Source organism: Sphaeramia orbicularis, chromosome 15 (assembly GCF_902148855.1).
Source record: "Sphaeramia orbicularis chromosome 15, fSphaOr1.1, whole genome shotgun sequence".
Classification (NCBI taxonomy): Eukaryota; Metazoa; Chordata; class Actinopteri; order Kurtiformes; family Apogonidae; genus Sphaeramia; species Sphaeramia orbicularis.
Window position 1 is genome coordinate 15,800,766 of NC_043971.1, and position 26,862 is coordinate 15,827,627.

Sequence of the window (26,862 nt, forward strand, 5' to 3'; positions counted from 1 at the left end):
ATGGTTCTAACATGTATTTCTTTATATTTCTTCTTTATAGTTCTTCAGCAGACACGCATTGAAATGTGTTCCCGACAAAATGGCAGTCATATAGAGCATATTATATCAATAAAAATGGTTTATGTCAAGAAACGTTTATTTTTCCTATGTATGGAGACTTATGGGACACCCTGTATAATAGAGGAATAGAAGCCCGGAGTCGGATGTTGAAAGCATGTTTAGTTTAGTTTAGTTTAGTTTAGTTTAGTTTATTTGAAAGGGGACAATGCAGTTTCATAAAACACATGGCTACACATGGTTAAAAAAGACAGAATTAGCCAGAAGGCTAGTTTTCATCTGTAGTCCCCTGGCCAAGTTTTAAAAAGGCAGTAAAAAAAAAAAAAAAAAAAAACATTTACAGGAGAAAGACATGGTTAGACACTTGATAGGGCACTAATGTAAAAAATAACATATACATAACAGACTGTTAAGGGAGCACAAAACACACAATACCTGTACAATATAATACAAGATACATATTCAAACACTTACTATACAATTAAAAGAGAATAAGACATCACAACATATCACGACAACATTTGATCACAACATCAAAACACCACAACAGGCTTGTCTTTCAGTGTTGGCAGCTATAGGTGTTGATAAGCCACATTTTCAATTTTTTTGTGAAGGCCTTGTATGTTGTAAGCAGTTTAACCTCCTCCTCCTAAGTTTCACTTTCACTTCACACCAGCGTGGGCCGCACCCCCATCTATGTAACCGTTACCCTACAACCGACAGATCGACAACATACTGAATTTATGAAGGGTCCACAACGTTTACCTTTCATGGGGCCCACGGTTCTTAGCGACACCCCACAGCCTTTGACCTCCTGTTGTTAATAACTTCAGTGTAATTTTTGCATTTCACAAATCCATCCCACGGGCCAGATTGTATCCTTTGGCGGGCGGGTTTGGATCCACGGGCCGTATATTTGACACCCCTGGTCTAAATCAACAAAACTAAGCCAACATCAAGAATAAGAAGCACTTTCTGATTCTGTGGAGGCTGAATCAAAACATCACTCTCTCATCGCAGTTGTATTACAATTAATAAGAAATACAGGGTGAGGAAGCAAAATTTACAATGAACATTTAGTTGTTTTTTCTCAGCAGGCACTACGTCAATTGTTTTGAAACCAAACATATATTGATGTCATAATCATACCTAACACTATTATCCATACCTTTTCACAAACTTTTGCTCATATGCAAAAGCATATAACATACAACATATAACATAACATAGCCAAAGTAATGCCGGTTATAAATCAAAAGGATGCTGAAAAACTGGTCCATGCTTTTATCTCCAGCAGACTGGACTACTGTAATGCACTCCTTACAGGTCTCCCAAAAAGCACCACAGACAGACTTCAGCTGATTCAGAACTCTGCAGCTAGGTTATTAACCAAAACCAAGAAGAGAGAGCACATTACTCCAGTGTTGGTTTCTCTGCACTGGCTACCGGTAACCTACAGAACTGATTTTAAGATACTACTCCTCACGTATAAAGCTCTAAATGGAACCGGACCAAGTTACATTGCAAACTCACTGATCGATTATGTACAAACTAGAACACTGAGGTCATCAAATGCAGGGTTACTAGCGACTCCCAGAAATATTACAAAGAAAATGGGGGACGCAGCGTTTACTAACTATGCACCAAAGTTATGGAATACAATTCCAAAAGACATTAGAGAAGCCAGTTCACTGAATATATTTAAAACCAAATTAAAAACATTTTTATTCTCATTAGCCTTTGAAAGGAGATAAAAATGTGGTCACAATTCAGGAACCAGGAATGTGCGTTTTTTTATTTGTATTTCATTTTATTGTATTTCTGTTTTTATTTTTATTTTATTGTATTTCAAATTTCATCTTATTTCTTGCACTTCAAAAATTCTATGCATAATCAAATATTTTAATGTGCGCTGCTTTTATTTTTATTTTTATTTTATTGTATTTCTCTCAAATTTCACCTTATTTCTTGCACTTCAAAAATTCTATGCATAATCAAATATTTTAATGTGCGCTGTTTTTATATTTATTTTTATTTTATTGTATTTCTAATCAAATCTTAATGTATTTTAATATTGTATTTTTTTCAATCAATGTGAAGCACTTTGGGCTACAATTTCTGTATGAAAGGTGCTATACAAATAAAGTTTATTATTATTATTATTATTATTATTATTATTATTATTATTATTATTATTATTATTATTATTATTATTATATGAGTAATCAGGAAAGCAAACGTCAAAGAGTGTGTGATTTGCTGAATGCACTCATCACACCAAAGGAGATTTCAAAAATAGTTGGAGTGTCCATAAAGACTGTTTATAATGGAAAGAAGAGAATGACTATGAGCAAAACTATTAGGAGAAAGTCTGGAAGATACTATTAAAGAAGAACGGGAGAAGTTGTCACCCGAATATTTGAGGAACACTTGCGCAAGTTTCAGGAAGCGTGTGAAGGCAGTTATTGAGAAAGAAGGAGGACACATCGAATAAAAACATTTTCTATGATGTCAATTTTCTTGTGGCAAATAAATTCTCATGACTTTCAATAAACTAATTGGTCATACACTGTCTTTCAATCCCTGCCTCAAAATATTGTAAATTTTGCTTCCCCACCCTGTAAGAAAGACGAGAAGTGAGGTGGTAACGTATATTTTCATATCAACTCAAATGATTTAGCATGAACAGGATATTCTACTTAGTTAAATCCGGCCGTCTTAAAGTTTCTGAATCAGGACATGAAGTATTTGGAGCAAACGGCTAAAAAAGTTAATAAGCTATACCTGTCATTACATGAAGGACACATATCAGTATTTCACATCTTCTCAATCTCAGTGTACCCTCAGGTTGTACATATTAATTAGGCCAGTAATAAAATATGCAGCCATTCTGCTCTTTCACCCAGCGAAATGTGATTACAGGCCTGATGGTCATCTTTGAGTTTTATTTAGTGATATCTCAGTCATTTGTGAAATTTAACCCCTAAAGACCCAGTTCTAGTGTTGTGGCAGTTCCCAAATGAATGTTTCTCTAACCTTCTTTAACCTTCCTTAAGTGATTTATTGTCATTTAATTTACTATTTTACTTGGTATTTTGCTTTTTTTCCAGTGAAAATCATTTATTTTCCTGTATTTAATTTACTGATCATGTAGGTGTTTTGATATGTCAAACACTGTTATGAAATGGACAAAGTTTATTTTTGATATGTTTAATATTTTTGGGTTTTGTGCAAGATTGGGTAGAATTTATTTTGTCATGTGTAACTGACGTGGGACTTTGTGATCAGTAGAAAAAGATTGGGTAAGGGGGCAGGAGTATATGTAATAAATATAAATTGTATTTCAACCTGCTCCTTTTCGAATGTTTTTTTTTTTTTTTTTTTTTTTTTTTTTTTTTTTTTTTTTTTTTTACTTTTTAAACTTTCTTTTTTCTTGTTTTTAGTTTTTGATATTTGAAATAAAAATAAAGTAAAATACATTTTTAAAAAAATGTTCATAAAAGCTCAGATTAAAGTTGAGGTTATTATGTGAGAAACTGAAGAAAAATTTGACTTTTCCAACAAATATATCAAAAACTGAACATAAACCAAGTGTCTCCATTCACTGTCATTGATCAAACTCCATGGGTTTTACCGGTGAACCTTTCTTAAGTGATTTATCCCCATTTATTTTAATGTTATCATCAGTATTTTTGCATTGTTTCAGTGTAAATAATGTATTTTCCTATATTTAATTCACTGATCATGTAGATGTTCATTAAAGCACAGAATAAATTCAAAGGTTATTATATCAGAAACAGAGAAAACTGAGGAAAAAGTGACTTTTTTTTAAGCAAATCTATCATTAACTGCATATAAAAATAAGTGTCTCCATCCACTGTCATTGATCCAACTCCATGAGTTTACTAGTGAATCTATGTTGTAGAAGATGACAGTGTTTCCATGGTAACTACAGAGCCTCTGAACGTCCAAATGGGTCATATCTGATGACCATGAAAAGACGACAAACTGCATTTTACACCAATTATTTACATGTATTGATAGGATTAGTGGATCAACAGGAATTAAACATTTGATACCAGTACATCACAGGTGTCAAACATGCGGCCCGGGGACCAAATCTGGCCCGCCAAAGGTTCCATTCCAGCCCGCAGGATGAAAGTGCAAAAATGAACCTACAAAATTCAAGGCTGTCCAAATTGTTTTGGTTCAGGTTCCACATACAGACCAATGTGATCTATAGTAAAAATAACAACACAATAACCCATAAATAATGACAACGACAAATTTTCTTTGTGAAAAAGTATGTGGAAAGAATTTAAGTGAAAAAAATAAGATTACACTGTGAAAATATTTACATTTACAAAACTATTCTTTCACAATTAAATGCAAATAAATACATAAATAAAAACAAAGATGAACAACCTGAAATGTGCAATTTGAACAATATTCTGTAACTAATTATTTTGTGCATTTATGGATCCACTGTGATCTGGAGTTGTGTTAATAATAAGAGATGGAATATTGTAGAAATTGTTCAAATTTTAGTTCCAAACTCCAAAATTTTAACAATATTCTGCCTGTTACCAAATGTTTATGTAACATTGTGTGTAATGTACATGTATAAATAATAAGTCGAGGCATAATATTGTTAAAATTGCACTAATTTTTCGAATGAAATTTCTGTTTTTTCAGGTTATTCACATCTTTTTTGTACAATGTAAATATTTTCATTATTTAATTGGGATTTTTTTTGTACTAAAACAAAATGAAAAACTTGGATTTGTCATTATTTATAGGTTATTAAGTCATTATTTTACTGGTCTGGCCCGCTTGAGATCAAATTGGGCTGAATATTGCCCCTGAACCAAAATGAGTTTCACACCATTGCACTAATCCTATCAATACATGTAAATAATTGGTGAAAAATACAGTTTGTCATCTTTTCATGGTCATCAGATATGACCCATTTGGACACTCAGAGGCTCTGTAGCGAACATGGAAACACTGTCATCTTCTACAACATTGATTCATCCTTAAAACTCATGGAGTTGGATTAATGACAGTGGATGGAGACACTGGGTTTATGATCAGTTAATGATAGATTTTACTGAAAAAGCCACTTTTTCCTCCAATTTTTGTTTTTGATTTAATAACCCTCAACTTTAATTTGAGCTTTTATGAACATCGATCAGTAAATTAGATGTCAAAAAATACCTGATTTTCACTTAAGAATGCAAAATACTGATCATATTATCTGAATAAATGGTCATAAATCACTTAAGAAAAGGTAAAAATAGAGAAAAAAATCATTTGGGATCTGCCATAAAAGTATCACTGGGTCTTTATGGGTTAAGAGTCCAACATGAAAACGCCTTTTATTGTACTTCTTTGTATTTTAATGTATTATATTTTACACTGCCCGACTAAAAAAAACACCTTTAGCTTTGTTTATACCATGTATTAGAGAGAAGAAAAAAACATCTTTTTTGTAAAATGTAAATATTTTCATTATTTAATTGGGATTTTTTTTGTACTAAAACAAAACGAAAAACTTGGATTTGTCATTATTTATAGGTTATTAAGTCATTATTTTACTGGTCTGGCCCGCTTGAGATCAAATTGAGCTAAATATGGCCCCTGAACCAAAATGAGTTTGACACCCCTGCAATAGATGATTGTGGGTTATGGGTGATGCCTGATTAGAATTACAGTAATGAGTGATTCCAAAAGACTAAAAATGTGGATTCAGATTTGATAAACCACATTCCCAGTGCTGGGTTTCTGGAAATTATTATCAGTAAAATACTATCCAAACTAGAAAAAACACACATATGCATAAAATCACCTCAAATGTGTGTTGATCATCGTAGTTTAATTATAATTTTCCGGAGCAAACAATCTCATTAAGTCGCTGAAAGTCAGAATCTGACACATTTCCTTTAAAAGTATATTAATAATTTTGGAGGCCGTGATTAAAAGCTCACCTCTCACACTGTTCCAATAGTTTCAGATTAATTCCCGGTCTCTTATAATTTCCTGGATAAAGAAAAAAAAAAAAAAAAAAGTTCTTTCTCTACAATTATACTGTTGGAGGGAACAATGTCCCATTTGGGATTTTAAGCCATTTACACAGATGATTCCAGTAATGCCATGCAAATAGAATTTAATTCAAAGTTAATTCGCCCGCATTACTTTTTAATAAAGAAATGATAAATTATAATCTCCTCTGCAATTTAATCTATTTATGCTGCTTCCGTCGGCTGGAAACTGTCCAGTGCTTGTCTTTTCATTAATTGGTAGAAAAAAAAAAAAAAAAAAAGAAAGGACAAAATGGAGAAAGAAAGAGAAAATAAAGGAGGTAGCAGGTAAATTTGTTATCTCAGCGCCGGACTGTGTTTGAGAAAGAAATAAAGGGGTGTAATGAATTGATTTCATATTTAGTCTCAGGCGTGTTGATACACATAGATCTCTAGTGGTCTTTCAGTGCCTGTAGCCTGCAGTATTTTCTTTCCTTTCATTAAGGTGGAGATTCTGCCCTTTGATAGTGTTATCGATTCTGCCTCCGAACACTGTGGCACCCCTGTGAAGTTGCTCTTCAGGTAAAAAAAAAAAAAAAAAAAAGAAAAAAAAGCAGAAGAAGCTATTATCTTTCGTGTTATCCTGTACCAGTGTAGTGGCGATTCACAAAAACCGCTTTACTTACCAGTGAACTGTTTTCCTCGCTCTTTGTTCTTTCTCTTTTTTTTTTTTTTTTTTTTTTTATTGAATTCGGAGGATAATTACAGATTCTGTAGCTGCCGCCGGTCGGGCCTGCTGTAATTTCAACAGACTGAAATTTATTGCTTAAATCATTATGATACCCCCCCCACCCCACCCCAACCCCCTTCGTCTGTGTTTTTAACCCTTTCATGCATAGTGGTCACTACAGTGGACAGCTATTCTACAGCTGCTACAATACATGATACTTTCTGTAATTAAACAAACTAATGCTCCATATTACCACTAGGGGTGTTAGAAAACATCGGTTCTGCAATATATCGCGATATTTCATTTCACAATACTGTATCGATATTAACCCTTTCATGCATGAATTATGAGAATCTTAGTCTTTTTTTTTTTTTCCTTGAGTGATTTCATTCCTCTTTAGACGTGAAAAAAACAACACAATTGAAATTTTTTAATAAACCTATTTTTCATGGAGTTACAAAAATGTCCACTCATTTGGAAACCATGTGTTTAACCCTTTCATGCACGAATTATGAGAACCTTAATCAAGATTTTTTCCCTGAGTGTTTTCATTTCTCTTTAATCATGAAAAAAACAATGTGATTGAAAAATTTCTTATGAAAAAAAAAATGTAAAAAAAAAAAAAAGAAAGAAAGAAAAAGTTTAAAAAATACATTTAAAAACAAAAAAAGTAATAATAGTAATAAAAAAAAATTCTCATGAACCTATTTTTCATGAAGTTGCAAAAATGTCTACTCAGCTAGACACCATGCGTTTAATTTTTGAAGTGAAGAAACATGTATTTACTGATAAATTGTGTGAAAACTATAACTAATAATCCCAGGGGAGATCTACACAATGTTACCAATGTGTGTCAGAAAAGATATGTAATGTGTTAAAACTTTGATAAAGATATGTGCAAAAAAAAAACAAAACAACAAAATCCATGAATATACAAGAGAACAGCTGTAGAATAGCTGTCCACTGTAGTGACCAGTATGCATGAAAGGGTTAATTTCTGAAGCAAAGAAACATGTTTGAAAACCCATCACCAGAAAGTGATATGTGTGAAAACTATGAAATAAAAACATTTTTAATGCCGCTAATCTGATGTTTTCTCACATTTTAACATACTCTAATGCTAGTTATTGCTCCACTTCATGGAGAATATTTTCCAAAAAATGTTTTATTTAACAAAACTATTAATTACAGTCTAATAACAACTAGCAATTGATTTACACTAAAACATATTATACAGGTTTATCAAGAACAGCAAACTTACAGTACTGGTATGGATTGCAGTGTTTGTGATGATGCACAAGTGTCCACCGTGTTAAAATAACAAAACCCATGAATATACAAGAAAACAGCTGTAGAATACATGTCCACTGTGTGACCACTGTGCATGAAAGGGTTAAAAAGTACTGTATCGATATTTTTAGGTATTTATTCAAATGCAGATATGACGGAGGTTCATTTTTGTTTTTTGGTTTTCTTTATTGTTTATATCTTATTTATTATTATTTAACTCTGTTTTATTAAATAATGGTTATTTGAAGTATCCTAAAAGTACTTTTTACTGTCTGAGAGGCAGATGGTAGTTCCTTTGTTTGGGATTTCACAAAAATAATGTTCTGATGTTAGTTCTGAACTAAAAGAATATGAACATTTGAGCAGGATCTTAACCCTTTCATGCACAGCGGTCACTCCAGTGGACAGTTATTCTACAGCTGTTCTTTTGTGTATTCATGGGTTTTGTTGTTTTAGTTGCATATCAGCCAATAAAGTGGACGTTCATGCATCATTTCATACACTGCAACTCATCCCATTACTGTAACTTTGCTGTTCTTGATAAACCTGATCTGCAGCAACATGTTTGACTGTAAATCAATTGCTAATTGCTATTAAACTGTAATAGTAACAGTAACAAACTGTAACAGTATTCGTAAACAAAAAGGGTTGTTTTTTTTGTTTTTTTTTTGCACATTATCTCCACGAAGTTAGTAATAAGTAGAATTAGAGTATGCTAAAATGTGAGAAAACATCAGATTAGCTGCATTAACCCTTCGGTATCCAGTGCACTTTTTAGGTACACTTTGCACTTCGTGTCAAAAAACTTCATATTATTTTTCATAATTTAAATAAGGTTAGAATTCAAAAGTTGTTAATTTTTGCATGATCTTTAAAATTCTGGCCACCAACTAAAATCTGCACATTGTGAACAAAAGAAAATTACAAGACTAGCATCTGTCTCCCAAGTGTGCCTAAAACGCACTGTTTCTTCCATTATAACCACTGTTTTTGATCTGTAAGCGTTAAGGCATAAGTCCTGCTTTTACTGATATCTAGGCTTCATTTGAGAGGGGAGGGTCTAAATTAATTTATTAACATTGTTAATGTTGCTGTTAATCATTGACATATGCCAGGCTGCAAAAATTAAATAATATGTGATCCAATTTTTATGTAGTATTTTGAACAAAAAAATCATATTTTGTGTTTTTTGCATCAAAAAATGTAGTGACATCATGATGAAATCTAAAATTAATGATTATTTGATATGTATGATTAGGGCTGACCTTGATTTACCAAAATAAAATCAACTTAGAGCAGGAAAATAAATCAATATATAATATTTAATGGTTTGATTTATAGGTGTGCCATTTTTGCACACTTGGTGACAGATGCTAGTATTTTTTGAACATTTGACCTAGCATCAAAAATAATCATGCAAATTAACCAATGTTGCTGTTAATCATTGACATATGCCAGGCTGCAAAAATCAAATAATATGTGATCCACTTTTTATGTAGTATAATGAAAAAAAATATTTTTTGTGTGTTTTTTGCATCAAAAAAATGGTTTGTTTACATTACAAAAACGGCATTAAAAGGGTTAAAAAATGTGACACTTATTGAGTATTTGGTATTTTTATTTACAGCTCAAGTTGATGAAATAGGAAAAAAAGTGTAAAAGAATTAAAAACAAGCTGTATGAAAACTTTTTTACATTATTCCACAAGTGTGTGAAAAAGGCACACTTGGTGCTTAGTAAGGGCCTTGCTGGATGGGATACCGCAGGGTTAAAAATGTTTTTATTTCATAGTTTTCACACAGTATATCACTTTATGTTACTGTGTTTTTAAATACATGTTTCTTTGCTTCAAAAATTAAATGTATCCAGCTGAGTGGACTTTTTTGTAACCCCATGAAAAAATAGGTTTATAAAAAATTTCAATTGCATTGTTTTTTTCATGTCTAAAGAGGAATAAATTCACTCAAGAAAAAAAGATATTGACTAAGGTTCACATAATTCATGCATGAAAGGGTTAAAACCCTATCTTGGCTTCAATCAGTGTGGAATGTGTATGACGAGGGATCAGAAGTTGCTGTACTTCAGTCCAAATTTGACCTTGTAGTTTTTTATCATTATAATGGAGAGCATATATCAAGTGAACACGGTCTACCTCTAATCTGATAGTTTGGTGACCTACATCTCATAATTCATCACCTTTAACAAATAATATCCTCTGTGTCCTCAGACGTGGCTTCATTTTGTGAGAAGATAGAAGCTGGTGTGGATTTAAATGAGAGGAGATACATGTGATACTCAACCCCTGCAATGGATCCGTCAGGTAATCCAATAATAATCTCTGAAAAGGCCTACTCTAAAGGGGTCATATTTTGCTAAACCCACTTTTATTAGTGTATTTGGGGACCATAATAGTTAAAAAAGTTTGAATTTGAACCCTCCAGGTGCTGCAAAGTGATATTTATATTCAAAAAGTGAGTACAAAGCAAACCATCACTCCTTTAAGTGATGTTTCCACCCACAAAAACAAATTTATGTAGTAGAAAGCATAAGACGGGACAGCGCAGTAGAGTAAAACAAGGTGAATTCATCCACTCAATCCACAGAAGCTCTGTTTTCAATGAAATCTGCACTCTAATCATCAAAAGTGTTGTTGAAAGAAACAAATCCAGACTACCAACTAGTCCAACAAATCCAGAATCCATACAGGTTTCATGAGTGCCAGGCCCATGCTAATACAAATATTCTGCACATTTTATATATTGTTTCTCAGTATTTGGGTATAAACTGCATTTAACCCTTTAACAGGCAAGTGGCGATTTTTGGGGGTAATTTACACATATATTATAAGACAGTGACAGCAACAGTTCCAGTGAGGACAGTGAGTCAACAATTTCAGGTCCAATGTGGTCTACAGGGTCTGTAAGGTCCACCTCTGCATGAACAGAGAGTGGACCTGCTTTGTTCGGTACCATGAAGTAATGGTACTAATGTAAGGAATGATGTTCAAAGGGAGAATGTGGATGTGGACAGGGGTCTGGATCTGCACTTATGTTCTAATGTTCTAAAATGCATTTAAAAAACATTTAGGAAAAAAAAAAGTTCTACTGTAAGAATAAAGTATAAAACAAATAATGTACAAAGAGAACACAGTTATTCTGTTCTCACCTTTTCAGAATAGTTTACCCACCATAAGTTTCACCCTCCATTTTACATTTTCATTTCTATGTGTTGTAATTACTTTTTTCTTTTTTTTTTTTTTAAATCTATTTTACTCCTTGTATTTTATGCATTGTCAGTTTTATCCTCTGTGGTACAGTGTTCTAGGGTGTCCTGAAAGGTGCTTATAAATAAAATTTATTATTATTGTTATTATTATTATTATTATTATTATTATTATTATTATTATTATTATTATTATTATTATTATTATTAAAGGAATAAAGTGATAGTTAAAATGTACAAGGAATGTTGTAATATTTTTAAATAATATATTATTACCAGAATGAAGCCAGTCCAAAAATAAAGTCAATGTAAAGTCATAATATTAAGAGAATAAATTTGTAATATTTTGAGAATAGTCAGAGCATTATGAGAATAACTTACTAAACTATAACTAACTAAAAAAAAGGTTTAATATTACTGCAGCTGTTAATATTTCTAACACAGAACCAAACATAACAGTCTAAAGTAATTGAAATATGATAAACAGGTATACAGGTTGCTGTACCTAAGTGAATGTGGACCAGTGGGGTGGGGGTTGGGGGGGGGGGTGGGGGTGGGGGTACTACTCTTCTCCCTTTTTTAGTTTAAGTTTCTGTTTGTTGTTTTGTTTTTTCTCTGCTTTTTTGTTTTGTTTTGTTTTTTTGGGGGAAAACTTGAAAATTGGACATATGCTTATACCTGTGCTGAGAGGATGCATGTACTGAAAATGTGTCCTAATAAAAAGATCATATAAAAAAAATAAAGACGTATAGTTTGCTATTTAATTGATTTAGTTGACCCTTTCATGCATACTGGTCTCTACAGTGGACAGTTATTCTCCAGCTCTTCTCTTGTATATTCATGGGTTTTGTTGTTTTAGTTCCATATCAACCAACACAGTGGACGCTTATGCATCATCACATAATACATTGTAATTCATACCATTCCTCTAACTTTGCAGATCAGGTTGATAAACCTGATCTGCAGTAATGTGTTAAATCAACTGCTAATTCTTATTAGACTGAAATCAACAGTTTTCTTAATCAAAAAGTTTTTTTTTCTTTTTTGCATATTGTCTGCATGAAGTCAGTAATAACTAGTATTACAGTATGATAAAATGTGATAAAATATAAGATTAGCTGTATGAAAAATGTTTTTATTTCATAGTTGTCACACAGTTTATCACTTTCTGATGATGGGTTTTAATTACATGTTTTTTTGCTTCAAAAATTGGTGTCCAGCTGAGTGGACATTTTTGTAACTCCATGAAAAATAGGTTCATAAAAAAATTTCAATCACATTGTTTTTTTCATGCCTAAAGAGGAATAAAAACACTCACGAAAAAAAACTCAACTAAGGTTCTCATAATTCTTTCATGAAAGGGTTAATTTCTCTACACTGTATCTGATCATTCACATAACATTACATTCATATTCTGCCTTTTTTTCCTCAAATTCTTAGTATTTTACTCTCAATATATCTTTTCATTCTGCTGAATCTGTCATTTTTGTGCATAATACTCCATTGTACCTTATGAATAAACATGGGATTATCAGTAAATCGTACCTTCAATGAGCTGTTGGACTATTGTCTCAGTAGAATTTAACCCTTTCATGCATAGTGGTCACTACAGTGGACAGCTATTCTACAGCTGTTCTCTTATAGTATTTTCAAGGATTTTATTATTTTAGTTCCATATCAGCTAACACAGTGGACATTTATGCATCATCTCATACACTGCAATTCATACCATTACTGTAACTTTGCTGTTCTTGATAAACCTGATCTGCACTAACATGTTTGAGTGTAAATCAGGTGCTTGTTATTGTTGTTAGACTGCCATTAACATTAATTTTTTCGGGTGTTTTTTGCATTTAATCTCCATAAAGTGAGTAATAATTAGTATTATAGTGTATTAAAATATAACAAAACATCAGATTAACAACATTCAAATAATTATTTCATAGTTTTCACAGAGTGTATCAGTAAATACATGCTTCTTTGCATCAAAAATTAAATACATGGTGTCCAGCTGAGTGGACATTTTTTCAACTTCATGAAAAATAGGTGAATAAAAAACAATATCAATCGCATGTTTTTTTTTTCATGCCTAAAGAGGAATAAAAGCAGTCAGGAAAAAAAAATCTCAGTTAAGTTTCTCATAATTCATGTGTGATAGGGTTAAAAAAAAAAAAAAAAAAAAGGATCTATTTTTATCACGACACTACAGCACTATGAAACAATATCGATGTTTGGTTGGTGTTTCCACTGAAAAAAGTAGACATGAATGAGATGCAACAGCTGAACCAAGGACATAAGATTAAACGTGATAATGTACCAAAGCTCATTTTCTACAAAGATCCTAATTGATTGGTTGATTATGCTTTCTCTTCAGATAATTCACATAACATTACATTCATATTCTGCCTTTTTTTCCTCAAATTCTTTGTATTTTACTCTCAATATATCTTTTCATTCTGCTGAATCTGTCATTTTTGGCAATAATACTCCATTGTACCTTATGAATAAACATGGGATTATCAGTAAATCGTACCTTCAATGAGCTGTTGGACTATTGTTTTAGCAAAATTAAAAAAAAAAAAAAAGGATCTATTTTTATCATGACGCCATAGCACTATGAAACAATATAGATGTTTGGTTGGTGTTTCCACTGAAAAAAAAGAAGACAAGAAAGAGATGCAACAGCCGAACCAAGGACATAAGATCAAACGTGATAATGTACCAAAGCTCATTTTCTTCAAAGATCCTAATTGATTGGTTGATTATGCTTTCTCTGTTCCCTCCATCTCGGTGGGTCTTCTTTAATAGCTTCATAATGACGCTACTGAACTGGACGTGTAGGACTCAGCCAATTAGAATAGTAATAGGCTCTAATTAACTTAAAAAAAGAATTTTCAATAAAAAAGGAGGAGATAGTGAATTTGATTACTCATATTCATTAACTTTTTCTCTCCCCCTCCCCCCTCCCCTTCCCCCTTCCCCCTTCCCCCTTCCCCCTCCCCATCCTGCCATCCGTTGGAACTTTGCACCCTTCATTTTTTATGAATATTTTATCTTCTGCGAAACATCACAATACATGCTGTCCCTGGCAAAGGCCAAAGACATAACAGCAGAGAAGCCTTTCTTCTGCTCTCATTCAAAGAGCCTCCCTTTGTTTCTGCATAATGAACAAGTCGCTGATGGCTGCAGAATAAATTTTAATTAGAGTTTTTTTTTTTGTTTTTTTTTTTTTTTTGGAGGAGACGTGTAAAGATGATAGGTTGTTTTAAATCAAAACTTGACAGTGTGACAGCTTTTTAGGAATAAACCAAAGTTAGTAACACGAGTGTGCACCGTGCATGTGTGTGTGAGTGTGTGCATGTGTGTGTGTGTGTGTGAGAGACAGAGACCGCAAGTTGTGTTGTGCCAGCAGGTATCTGTAACGGTGCATCAATAATTTGCTACAGTTTTTAACCAACTCCCTCCTCTCTGCCTCTTTCTTTCCTTCGTTTTCCCTCTCTGTCTTCTTTGCCTCGGGTCAAGTTAGCACCACTTAAGGACTACAACACTGTGCCCGTTCACCATATGTCGTCTGTGCGCCTGTGCAGGTACACGTGTGTATGTGCCGTGTGTATTCGCACATACCTGTTTTTTTTTTTTTTTGCTTGTTCCCTTACCTGATGCCTCCCATCGCTCGCAGCCAAAGCATGTCAGCTTTTGAGAGACGAAAACAAAAACAGAGGCGAGCGGAGAGAGGGGACACGTGTATGTGTGTGTGTGTTAGTGTGTAGTTGCTTATATGTGTGTGTGTGTGTGTGTGTGTGTGCGTCCTGAAGGCTGCTTCGCCATGAGACAGGGCCAGATGGTCACCCCAGGCAAAGCAGGTTGGGCCTGTTTACCTGCTTCACTCTGGGTCATGTCAGCTTCGTTTTCAGCTTAGCCGCAACACGGTTCCAGCCTCGGTGCCAAAAAAAAAAAAAAAAACGCAACACACCTCCTTGTCTTCCCCTCTCCCCTTCCCGCCTCCTTTCTAATTTAGCATCTTTAAAACAAGAACTTTAATCCAGTGTTTTTCAACCTTGGGGTCAGAACCCCACGTGGGGTCGCCTGAAATTTCTAGTCATTGATAAAAAATTAAAACTTACTGATAAGAATTTACAATATATAGTCTAAATGTTGCCTAAAATTAACGTTTATTTGCAACATAGTATAGCAAACTATTACATGATCAAAAACAAATTAATTTTAGCAAATAAAATGTCTCCGTTTTGAATGTCTGGGGTCGCCAGAAATTTGTGATGTTAAAATAGGGTCACGAGACAAAAAAGGTTTGGAAGCACTGGTTTAAGCCCTTCATTCAGAAGTGTACTCTGGTTTAAGATGTTTGTGGCACAAGATTTCTCAAACTGATTTTATCAGTTTGAGAAAGAACAAACTATATCAAACAACTTAAAAAGGGGAGTGGGAGCAGTTAATGCAGTGTTTTTCAACCCTGGGGTCTGGACCCCACGTGGGATCGCCTGAAATTTCTAGTATTGATAAAAAATGAAAACTTACTTATAAAAATGTATAATATACAGCCTAAATGTTGCCTAAAATTAACGTTTATTTGCAACATAGTACAGCAAACTATTACATGATCAAAAACAAATTAATTTTAGCAAATAAAATTTCTCTGTTTTGAATCTCTGGGGTCAGCAGAAATTTGTGATGTTAAAATGGGGTCACGAGACAAAAAAGGTTGGGAACCACTGGTTCATTCAGAAGTGTACACTGGTTTAAGATGTTTGTGGCACAAGATTTTATCAGTTTGAGAAAGAACAGATTGTACCAAACAACTTAAAAAGGGGAGTGGGAGCAGTTAATGCAGTGTTTTTCAACCCTGGCGTCCGGACCCCATGTGGGGTTGTCTGAAATTTCTAATAATTGATTAAAAAAAAATAATAATAATAATTTACTACTAAAATTTATATTATCTAGTCTAAATGTTGTCTAAAATTAATGTTTATTTGCAACATAGTATAGCAAACTATTACACGATCAAAAACAAATTAATTTTAGCAAAAAAAAAGTCTCCGTTTTGAATGTCTGGGGTCGCCAGAAATTTGTGATGTTAAAATGGGGTCACGAGACAAAAAAGGTTGGGAACCACTGGTTTAAGCCCTTCATTCAGAAGTGTACACTGGTTTAAGATGTTTGTGGCACAAGATTTTTTCAGTTTGAGAAAGAACAGACTATACCAAACAACTTAAAAAGGGGAGTGGGAGCAGTTAATGCACTGTTTTTCAACCCTGGCGTCCGGACCCCATGTGGGGTTGTCTGAAATTTCTAATAATTGATTAAAAAAAAAAAAAAAAAAAAAATTAAACTTACTAATAAAAATTTATATTATCTAGTCTAAATGTTGTCTAAAATTAATGTTTATTTGCAACATAGTATAGCAAACTATTACACGATCAAAAACAAATTAATTTTAGCAAAAAAAATGTCTCTGTTTTGAATGTCTGGGGTCGCCAGAAATTAGTGATGTTAAAATGGGGTCACGAGACAAAAAAGGTTGGGAACCACTGCACTAGGTACTAGGATTCCCATGCTCTTTGACTCCTCTACGCTTTTAATATGCTTAAATGTTTGCAAAAAAGGTGGGAAACTACAGAAACAGTGACGAATTTACGAGGCATTTGATCGTTTTTATGCATTACAGGATTCAGTCACTATGCGCTAGGTGTTTCTGCACTGATAATTACCATTGTGAACGGTGGTTACAAAAAAAAAGTCTCCGTTTTGAATGTCTGGGGTCGCCAGAAATTTGTGATGTTAAAATGGGGTCACGAGCCAAAAAAGGTTGGGAACCACTGGTTTAAGCCCTTCATTCAGAAGTGTACACTGGTTTAAGATGTTTGTGGCACAAGATTTTATCAGTTTGAGAAAGAACAGATTGTACCAAACAACTTAAAAAGGGGAGTGGGAGCAGTTAATGCAGTGTTTTTCAACCCTGGAGTCCGGACCCCATGTGGAGTCGCCTGAAATTTCTAATAATTGATAAAAAAAAAAAAAAAATTAAACTTACTAATAAAAATGTATATTATCTAGTCTAAATGTTGTCTAAAATTAATGTTTATTTGTAACATAGTATAGCAAACTATTACACGATCAAAAACAAATTAATTTTAGCAAAAAAAAAGTCTCCGTTTTGAATGTCTGGGGTCGCCAGAAATTTGTGATGTTAAAATGGGGTCACGAGACAAAAAAGGTTGGGAACCACTGGTTTAAGGCCTTCATTCACAAGTGTACACTGGTTTAAGATGTTTGTGGCACAAGATTTTATCAGTTTGAGAAAGAACAGATTGTACCAAACAACTTAAAAAGGGGAGTGGGAGCAGTTAATGCAGTGTTTTTCAACCTTGGGGTCTGGACCCTACATGGGGTCACCTGAAATTTCTAATAATTGATCAAAAAATAAATAAATTAAAAAAGTTAAAAACTTAAAACTTACTAATAAAACTTTATATTATATAGTCTAAATGTTATCTTAAATTAACATTTATTTGCAACATAGTATAGCAAACTATTACACGATCAAAAACAAATTAACTTTAGCCAAAAAAAAGTCTCCGTTTTGAATGTCTGGGGTCGCCAGAAATCTGTGATGTTAAAATGGAGTCAGGAGCCAAAAAAGGTTGGGAACCACTGGTTTAATCCCTCTGTACCCGTACATGTTTATTTTTAGCGTTTTAAGAAGGAACTCGGGGACAAAAACCTTTTCTGATGGCCGCATTAGCTGCCGTAGAGGAATCTAAAGTTTAAAGCCCTCTCATTGTGCGTTAATGTGATATTTCTGTTTGACTGGTTTATAGTTTAGCCTTTAAATGTCTGCAAAATGTCAATTACGTTGCGTTTTTTTTTTTTTTTTTTTTTTTCTCCACCAAACTAACAGCTAACGACTTAAAAATCCAAAGAAATACAGCAAAGAAATGAAAACCAAAACTGGTCAATGTTTGGCATCTTTGCGTGGTTTGTGCTTGAAATTAACCCTTTCATGCACAGTGGCCGCTACAGTGGACAGTTATTCTCCAGCTGTTCTATTGTTTATTCATGTTTTGTTATTTTAGTTCCATATCAGCCAACACAGTGGACGCTCATGCATCATCCCAAACACTGCAGTTCATACAATTATTGTAACTTTGCTGTTCTTGATAAACCTGATCTGCAGTAACATGTTTTAGTGTAAATCAGTTGCCAATTGTTATTAGACTCTAATTAACAGTTTTCTGGAACAAAAAGTGTTTTTTTTTTGTTTTTTTTTTTTGCATATCCTCCTGAAACCCAGCAATGCATTTTTTCCTCTATAGGGGACACAACTTTGACAGTTTTACTTTAAAAATACTATGCATTGCAAAGGACATTCCATTAAAAAAATCAATCAATAAATAAAAATAATTTAAAAAATGTATCTGAAAAAAAATGTTGCATTATGCAGTTTCCAATCAAGACATTTTTTTTTAAAAATGTAAAACAGCTAAAACTGTCAAATTCCTGGGTCTCAGGAGGATATCATCTCCATGAAATGAGTAATAACTAATATTAGAGTATGATAAAATGTGAGAAAACATTAGCAATTTAGCAATTAGCGGCATTAAAAATGTTTTTATGTCATAGTTTTCTCACAGTATATCACTTTCTGATGAGGAGTTTTAAATACATGTTTCTTTGCTTCAAAAATTAAATGAAAATTAAATGGGTTCATTAAAAAAAAAAAAAAAATCAATTGCATTGTTTTTTTCATGCCTAAAGAGGAATAAAAACACTCAAGAAAAAACTATTGACTAAGGTTCTGATAATTCATGCATGAAAGGGTTAAAGTTTTTTACAGTTGATAAATTCAGTAACTATTTGAACTCAACCTGACACCATAATAATAAAAAAAAAATTATGTGTAAAAGTCCCTACAATTAATGTTTTTTCCCAAATTTTATGATTTACATTTGCGTTTAGTTACTCCTGCTGCAAATGAAAACACATCAATGACTTTAAACTAATGGAGTACGATTCATGTAAAATCTTAAAGCATGAATTATTAATTTTCATTTCTCGGTTACAACAGTTGTAATTATCTCAAATGTCACTGAATTTCATGTGTGTATCAATGCGTTTGCAGTCAGAATTGAGTTTCGGTGAAATTTGTGCAGTCTTATGTTGATGTGGTTACAAATAGAAAGTGAAGACTATTGAAAAATGTCATTAATATTGATCAAATATAAGGAGTCTGGTGCTGATAAATGCATTTGAAAGCTGGAATAACAGTGTATCTGATAAAACTTGTCATGGCTGCATAACAGAAATATGCATTTCACCATAAAACACAACCTTTCACCTTTATTTGGATGAATATTTTAAGTGAACTAACACATCATATGATACAGTTTAACTGATTTTCAGCTTGGATCATGAAGCAAAACAAACAAGATCTTCCCAAGATTATTTTAACTTGTTCCATTGGCAGATTTTTTATTTATTTATTTATTTATTTATTTTTTCTTAATTCAAGATTTTTTTTTTGTTTAGTTCAAGATTTTTTTGCTTAATTCAAGTTTTGTTTGCTTAATTCAAGATTTTTTTTTTTTTTTTTTTTACTTAATTCAAGATTTTTTTTATATATTTTTTTTTTTGCTTAATTCAAGCAAAAAATCTGCCAATGGAACAAGTGAAAATTATCTTGTTACAGCATCTTAAAAATAAGATTTTCAAGATCTATTGTGTAAAAATAAGTTCTTATATCTCACTGAAAAGTTTCTCTTTAGGTGATTATGTCTTATTTTAAGTGTGATGAGATATTTTGACAAGAAATGAGAAAAATACACTTGGTAAGATTTAGATTTTTTCCAGTGTAGAAGCATTCTTTCCCATGATTTTTGTAGAGTTTGCAGTATGTTGCATATTTGTGCCAACAGGCAATAACGGTCAAAAAGAATAAAAATAAAAAATTCCGGTCTCAGGCACAGACCTGGTTTTACTGGTGCCACATTATTTTCAGTGTCCTGACTGTAACACCAATATATTTTAACAGTAATTATCCAAACAAACAGAGCTCAAGCTTTTAACACTGAAATTAATTGAACTGAAATTAACTGAAATTAATTAATTTCTGTGTAAAGCATAAAACTGCACATGTTTTAAACGTCGGTTTTCTGATTTAGGTGTGTGTGAAACTCCGCACATATTTCAAATGTAATTTAAATGTGTGTTGTTGTTTTTTTTTTCTTGGACTTCCTGATGAAGGCTTTATGAATCCCTTTTCCAAAGACCACCTCGAAAAAACTATTTTTTGGGTCAAGGAAGCATTCCTTCCCATGATTTTTTTTAGAGTTTGAGGTATGTTGCATATTTGTGACAATAGGCAATAACAAAAAAACAAACAAACAAAAAAACATTTACCAGTCTCAGGTAGAGACATGGTTTTTTTGATGCCACATTATTTTCAGCGTCCTGACTGTAACACCAATATATTTTAACAGTAATTATCCAAACAAACAGAGCTCAAGCTTTTAACACTGAAATAGAATAATTTCTGTGTAAAGCATAAAACTGCACACGTGTTTTAAACGTCTGTTTCTGATTCAGGTGTGTTGTTGCAGCAGCAGCAGCAGCGGAGTGTTCAGAGGAACATGTGGCTACTTCCATCTGAGCAGAACAGCCCTGTCTCTGTGCCCCTGTTAACCCCCCGCTGTAGCAGCAGTTGCTGGCACTGTGGCTAAACATAATGTCCGGCTGTAGCTGTAACAGGTGCCTACATGTTGCCTGCTGGCACCGCGCCGCCGCGCCGCAGCAGCCATCTTGGCAGCGCGTTCAGCCCTCACGCCCCAGCTCGCCGGCTGTAATCTGCCCAGTCTGAACCTTCATACAGCTGCCAGTCGGTTTGGAGTGGTCTCACACACACACACATACACACACATACACACACACCTGCATTTTGGAGTGGGTGTATTTTCAGATTCAGTCTGAGGGTCAGGTTTGGATTTTGCTGATGATTATAGGTAGAATAGATCAACAGGAGGGATAGATTTTTTTTTTTTTTTTTTTCTTTTTTTTGACAGCATAGTTTACAATTCAGACAACACATAACATACTTATATTTTGTAATATTCTGTTACAGATTACTTTTGGAACAGAAATAACACTGAAATACTTGGTTGAATATTATAATATCATATTTAATAGTTGATGATTATGAATGGTTGAGTCTGTATGATTCAAGGAGATTTATGGGACATACATAACACCTCTAAGCATGGTTTTATCCGTGTATTCTCACCAAAAAATAAGAATTAAAAAAAAAAAAATCTATGATGAACAAAACAAACACTAGCTCTAATAATGACCTTCCACCTTTTATATTCATTTAACTGCCATTTGTAATTTAACCTATAGATGCTACTCATTCTTACTCTCTGAAATGTAAAAATATCAAAATTTCATGCTTTAGTTTTTTTGTATATTTTATTTATACTGTAGTTTGTGAATTTGCTGCTTATCTTTCAGCAGTTTAAACCTTTTAGAGGTTTTGCGAGTTGGTTGGCCAAAGCGAGCATCACTATGGTAATAGATATCCTCCTGAGACCCGGAAATGCATTTTTGTCCTTTGTAGGGGACAAAAGTTTGACAGTTTTACTAAAAAAAAAATGCTGTCCATTGCAAAGGACATTCCATTAAAAAATAAATAAAAAAATAATTTAAAAAAATGTATCTGAAAAAAAACCCGTTGCATTATACAGATGACTGATGTAAAAAAAAAAAAAAAAAAAGCTAAAATTTTCCCTTTTCTGCGTCTCAGGAGGATATTATACAAACTGGAGAAGAAATGTGTATGTTTTTCTGTTATTTGTGTATTTATTTGTCGTGCAGCTTCACATTGCACTCCATAAAGTAAGGGTGACAACTACCACATTTGGACGGTGGCATCCTGCAAAATTAAATATTGTTAATATCTGCTGGATTTTCGATTACTGCAAAAAAAAAAAAAAAAAAAGTTTATGATCAGTATTACCGTTGGATTTTTACTGTTGGAGTTAAAACTAGGCTGTAGTTTTGCTTGCATCCATACATTGACAATGATTTGTCACGTCTCTGGTAACATCGGATTTAGTGCCATTTTTAAAAGTTCAATAAGGAAATGTAGCTCGTAGTTGAACGTTTATGTGAAGTTTGAGTCTGTATGGTGTTGAGAGATGATTGTTAAATAAAATATTAAATTAAATATGATGATATGATATATAATTATTGATCCTTCACAGGAAAATCATCACAAACTGTAAGAATACAGCACATCAGTCACAAAACATATGACATAACATAATCCCAAAACAGTAATTCCACACCATATACACATCCAAAACAGCAAAGACAACAATTCCACCAGCATATATCTACTACCACACATACCCAAATGACACATCAGAGCAGGGGTGTCAAACTCATTTTCTTTCAGGGGCCACATTTGATCTGCAGTGGGCCGGACTAGTAAAATACTAGCATAATAACCTATAAATAATGACAACTCCAAACTTTTTAGTGCAAAAAATAACATTAAATGATGAAACTATTTCTATCCAAAACAAAAAAAGATGTGAAAACCCTGAAAAAACTGAAATTTTGGAAGAAAAATAAGTACATTTTTATCAATATTATTCCTCAACTTATGATTTCTACATGTGCATTACAGATCAGATCTACCAAGACACAAAACAGGTTGAATAATGTTAAAATTGCACGTATTTTTCTTTAGACATTCCAGGTTGTTCATATTTGTTCAGGTTATTGACATCTTCTTGTTAAAGGATATCAGAATTTAATGTTCTTTGTAATAAATCAAAGAGAAAAATTGGTGTTGTTATTTACAGGCATGATGTAATTTTTTTATTTTTATTTTTTTTTCACATTAAACCAAGAAGAAAATTTGGAGTCATTATTTTTAGGTAATTATGCTGTTATTTTCGAGTTTGATGCCCTTGACTGTTAATATCTTCAGGATAATTTTTGCATTTTCAATTTGGACTTTGTAAATTCATCTTGCGGGCCAGATTGGACGCTTTGGTGGGCCGATTTTGGCCCCCGGGCCGCATGTTTGACACCTGCGCATTAGAAAGTGTAACACAGTCTTGAAGAAAATAAGAATCATTTTAAGAGTCATTTCTGTAAACGCTGTAATGAACCAATCACAGGAGAGCATGATGCACCTCCAGCTGATCCATTCAAACACCAACCTTTTGGATTCTGCCCCTCCCTTTAACGTCAAACCCATCAGCCACACAACCCCCCACCCCCACCCCTTCTTCTTTTTTCCCCTCAACCAGCCGCCACACCATCCTCCACCAACACTGCCCCTCAAGCCTGCTGTCACCCCTTGCACCCACCATCCCTTGCCCCATCCTCCTCCACCCCCTCCCCCTCCCCATCTCTCTTACCTCCCACACCCACCCACACACACATAGACACACAAGCCCTCCACCCTTTTTCCATTTCAGATGCAAAGCCAGGGCCGAGGCGAGCCGTGCATATAGTCACAGCGGCAATCTCATCTATGTCCAATCTGTCATGCCACTGCCTTTCATTATTCTCCTGCGTGGGGGGAGAGATAACGCCGAAGCATATTTTATGGACAGTAGAGAAAGAGAGGGCGAAGGGGGGAGAAAATAGAGGGAGAAGAGAAAGATGCCAATATGGTGGGGGAATGATGATTGCGAGATAGAAGGGGTCCCGCTTTGGCCAGGGGAGAAGTGTCACTCTTGTTCGTCGGTATCTAGGTCAAGGCAACAGAGGGTGAGAGAAAGACAGCAAGAAAGAAGCAAATGAAGTGAAGAAATTATTGAAATAGAGGTTTGAGGGTGACGGAGTGAAGGCAGGAGGGATGGAGGGAGCGGTGGTCATCTCCATTAAAAATGGACAGCCTGAGGGCCTGGAAGAGAGGGAGGGGTTGGAGTTGGAGTTGGGGGGGGGGGTAAATAGGCGGTTGGGTAGGTAGCCATTTTTCACGGCCACTCGATGGCCCCATAAAATCGGGGCTCGTATGCATGCATGCACGCCGCTGTTGTTGAATATGGAGGAGTGAGGGAATGCGAGGGGACCAGCAGATGAAGACGGGGGGGGGGGGGGCTGGAGGGACGGGTGAATGCACTGGGGTCAGGTATTCTCTTCTGTCACCTCTGAGTGGCTGACTGCTTGTCTCTCTGCTCAGCGCGCTGGAATGATTGGGTCCTGGCCTGCAGAGAATGGGCTGACCAGTTTTACATATATACATATATCATGGCTGTTGTCATGCTGCGCGTGTGCGTTTTTGCGTGCGGTTATGTGTGTGTGTGTGTGTGTGAATATGCAAATGAGATCACAGCGACGCCTTTGATTTGGCGTCGGTGTCCGTGCACGTGCAATTGTGCAACATCCAGATGTCAGCGCAGCCTCACTAGGTGTCTGTCATTGAGACGGAGGGGGTGGGGTTAAGGTGACCTGTTTTAAATATAGACAGTGTCACGACAACATGCCCGACTCGACTTATAAAAGCCATTTGCATAACGTTTCTCCCTTATCCCTCTTCTTTCTCCCTGTTTTTTTTTTTTTTTTTTCCCCTCCTTCCTTCCTCCTGGGAGACAGGGAGAGCAGACACATCATGTTTTGCCTTTGTCTCGGCCGTTCACATGCAAGAAGATGTCATGTCAAGGCTTTCTTCGACACAAAAAGACACAAACGCGTACGTGCCTCCAAGAATGAGACAAAACACAAACCTTGGTGTGAAGATGATGAAGTGCGGCGCATTAAGACAAAATAGGTTTTCCGTGACATTATGTCAAATGATAAAGACGTAGCAAAGACGCTTGTCAGTACAGTATGTCTCTAAATAACACTATAAAGTAAATGGCAAGACAATAACTCGCAATTCTCTCTTTTTTTTTTTACACCTTTCTCTGCATATTTTACTCCTCTTTCCCACACACTAGTGGAACACAGTTAAGTACATTTACTCAAGTATGTATCTAATTACAGTTTTGACCGTCGTGGTATTTCTTTTCGAAGAGGCTATTGCCAGTACTGTGGGAGGAGTTTCTCATTTGTCTATTACCACAGAGCCAATCAGAGCCCTTGTTATATCATATGTAGACTGGTACCCTGCACCCTGATGCCACAGTACTGTGGCAATAAGCATCACACATGCTCTGGGCCTATCTGGTTACAGGAAAAGGCTAGGGTACCAGTTACCGAAAGCTGGTTTGAGCACCTACTCTTATGGGCCCCCTGTAAGCATAATCATTGTGGACTCGACAGAAATTGACTATCTTCTCAATCTGTTGGATCGGGGGATGGGGGGGCATAAACAACATCACTTATGGAACCATGAAAATGAAAATGTTCAACTCCTGACTTCTAAACCTCTCTTATATAGTGGATCTCACACCAAATTTTCACAACTTCTATATCCACTGCTCTATGGGCCCCCACAAAGACTGGGCCACATGAATTTGTCATGTCCCCCCCGCCATTGGTGCTCCAGACCTACTCACACTTTCAGTTTCAGCATGCAGGCAAACAACATGAAACATGGTGACTGTTTTGCCTCATATGAGGAATTTGCCCAGGTTTCTGACGAATATAAATCAACCACAGGGACAGTGTTCAGAGTATAGAATTCGGATCATTTGATTGGCTCTGTGGCAATAGACAAACCCATATTTCCTACCACAGTACTGCGGCAGTAGCCATTGTCATGTCTTTTATATAGTATATTGTTCTCTGTTCTCTCTACTGCACTAAATATAAGATATTGAACAGCTATGGTGAGAAAGTTGAAGACTATATATATATATATATATATATATATATATATATGTATATATATATATATATATATATAGAGAGAGAGAGAGAGAGAGAGAGAGAGAGAGAGAGAGAGAGAGATAGATAGATAGATAGATAGATAGATAGATATACACAGGGTACAATTTGTTGGGGTAGATGGGGGGATCAGCACCCCCTCTGGTTTTTAAATCCCTACTTCTGCTCAATAAATTTCATCCTCGGGGGGACAATCAACCAGTGGAACTAAAAGGCAAGTTGTGACAGTTTTCTTACATCTATATCCTACATTACTGGCACTAACATTCACCTGAACTGAACTGTCGGCAGTCTCAGAATTTGCAAATGTCCCCATGCACTGGAGCACCCTAAAGGGGGGGCAAATGAGAGAAATTCCTGGGGCCCAGCATTTGTGATCTGCTATATAATAGAGGAATAGAACCCAGGAGTTGGACATTGAAAGTATGTAAAGTTTCAGTTTCGTTTCACACCAGCGTTAGTTACGTTAGTTATGCCCCATCCCCCGACCACAAAAACCCCATCCCTCCTTTGTGTTTTTACAAATTGCACCCTGTACACACACACACGTGTATATATATATATATATATATATATATATATATATATATATATATATATATATATATATATATATATATATACACATATATGTACCAGATTCTATTTGTACACAAGTATGATAGTATTTTATATAACAGATGC

General features: G+C 34.6%; 1 long non-coding RNA gene across 1 annotated transcript; it reads left to right on the top strand.

Annotated features, from left to right (window-relative positions):
- Positions 1 to 8,478: 8,478 nt before the first annotated feature.
- Positions 8,479 to 18,569, top strand: LOC115433819 (uncharacterized). The gene is made up of 3 exons (XR_003937430.1): positions 8,479 to 8,668; positions 10,510 to 10,517; positions 18,535 to 18,569. It is a non-coding gene; the product is annotated as an uncharacterized LOC115433819 (long non-coding RNA).
- The last annotated feature ends 8,293 nt before the right edge of the window (positions 18,570 to 26,862 follow it).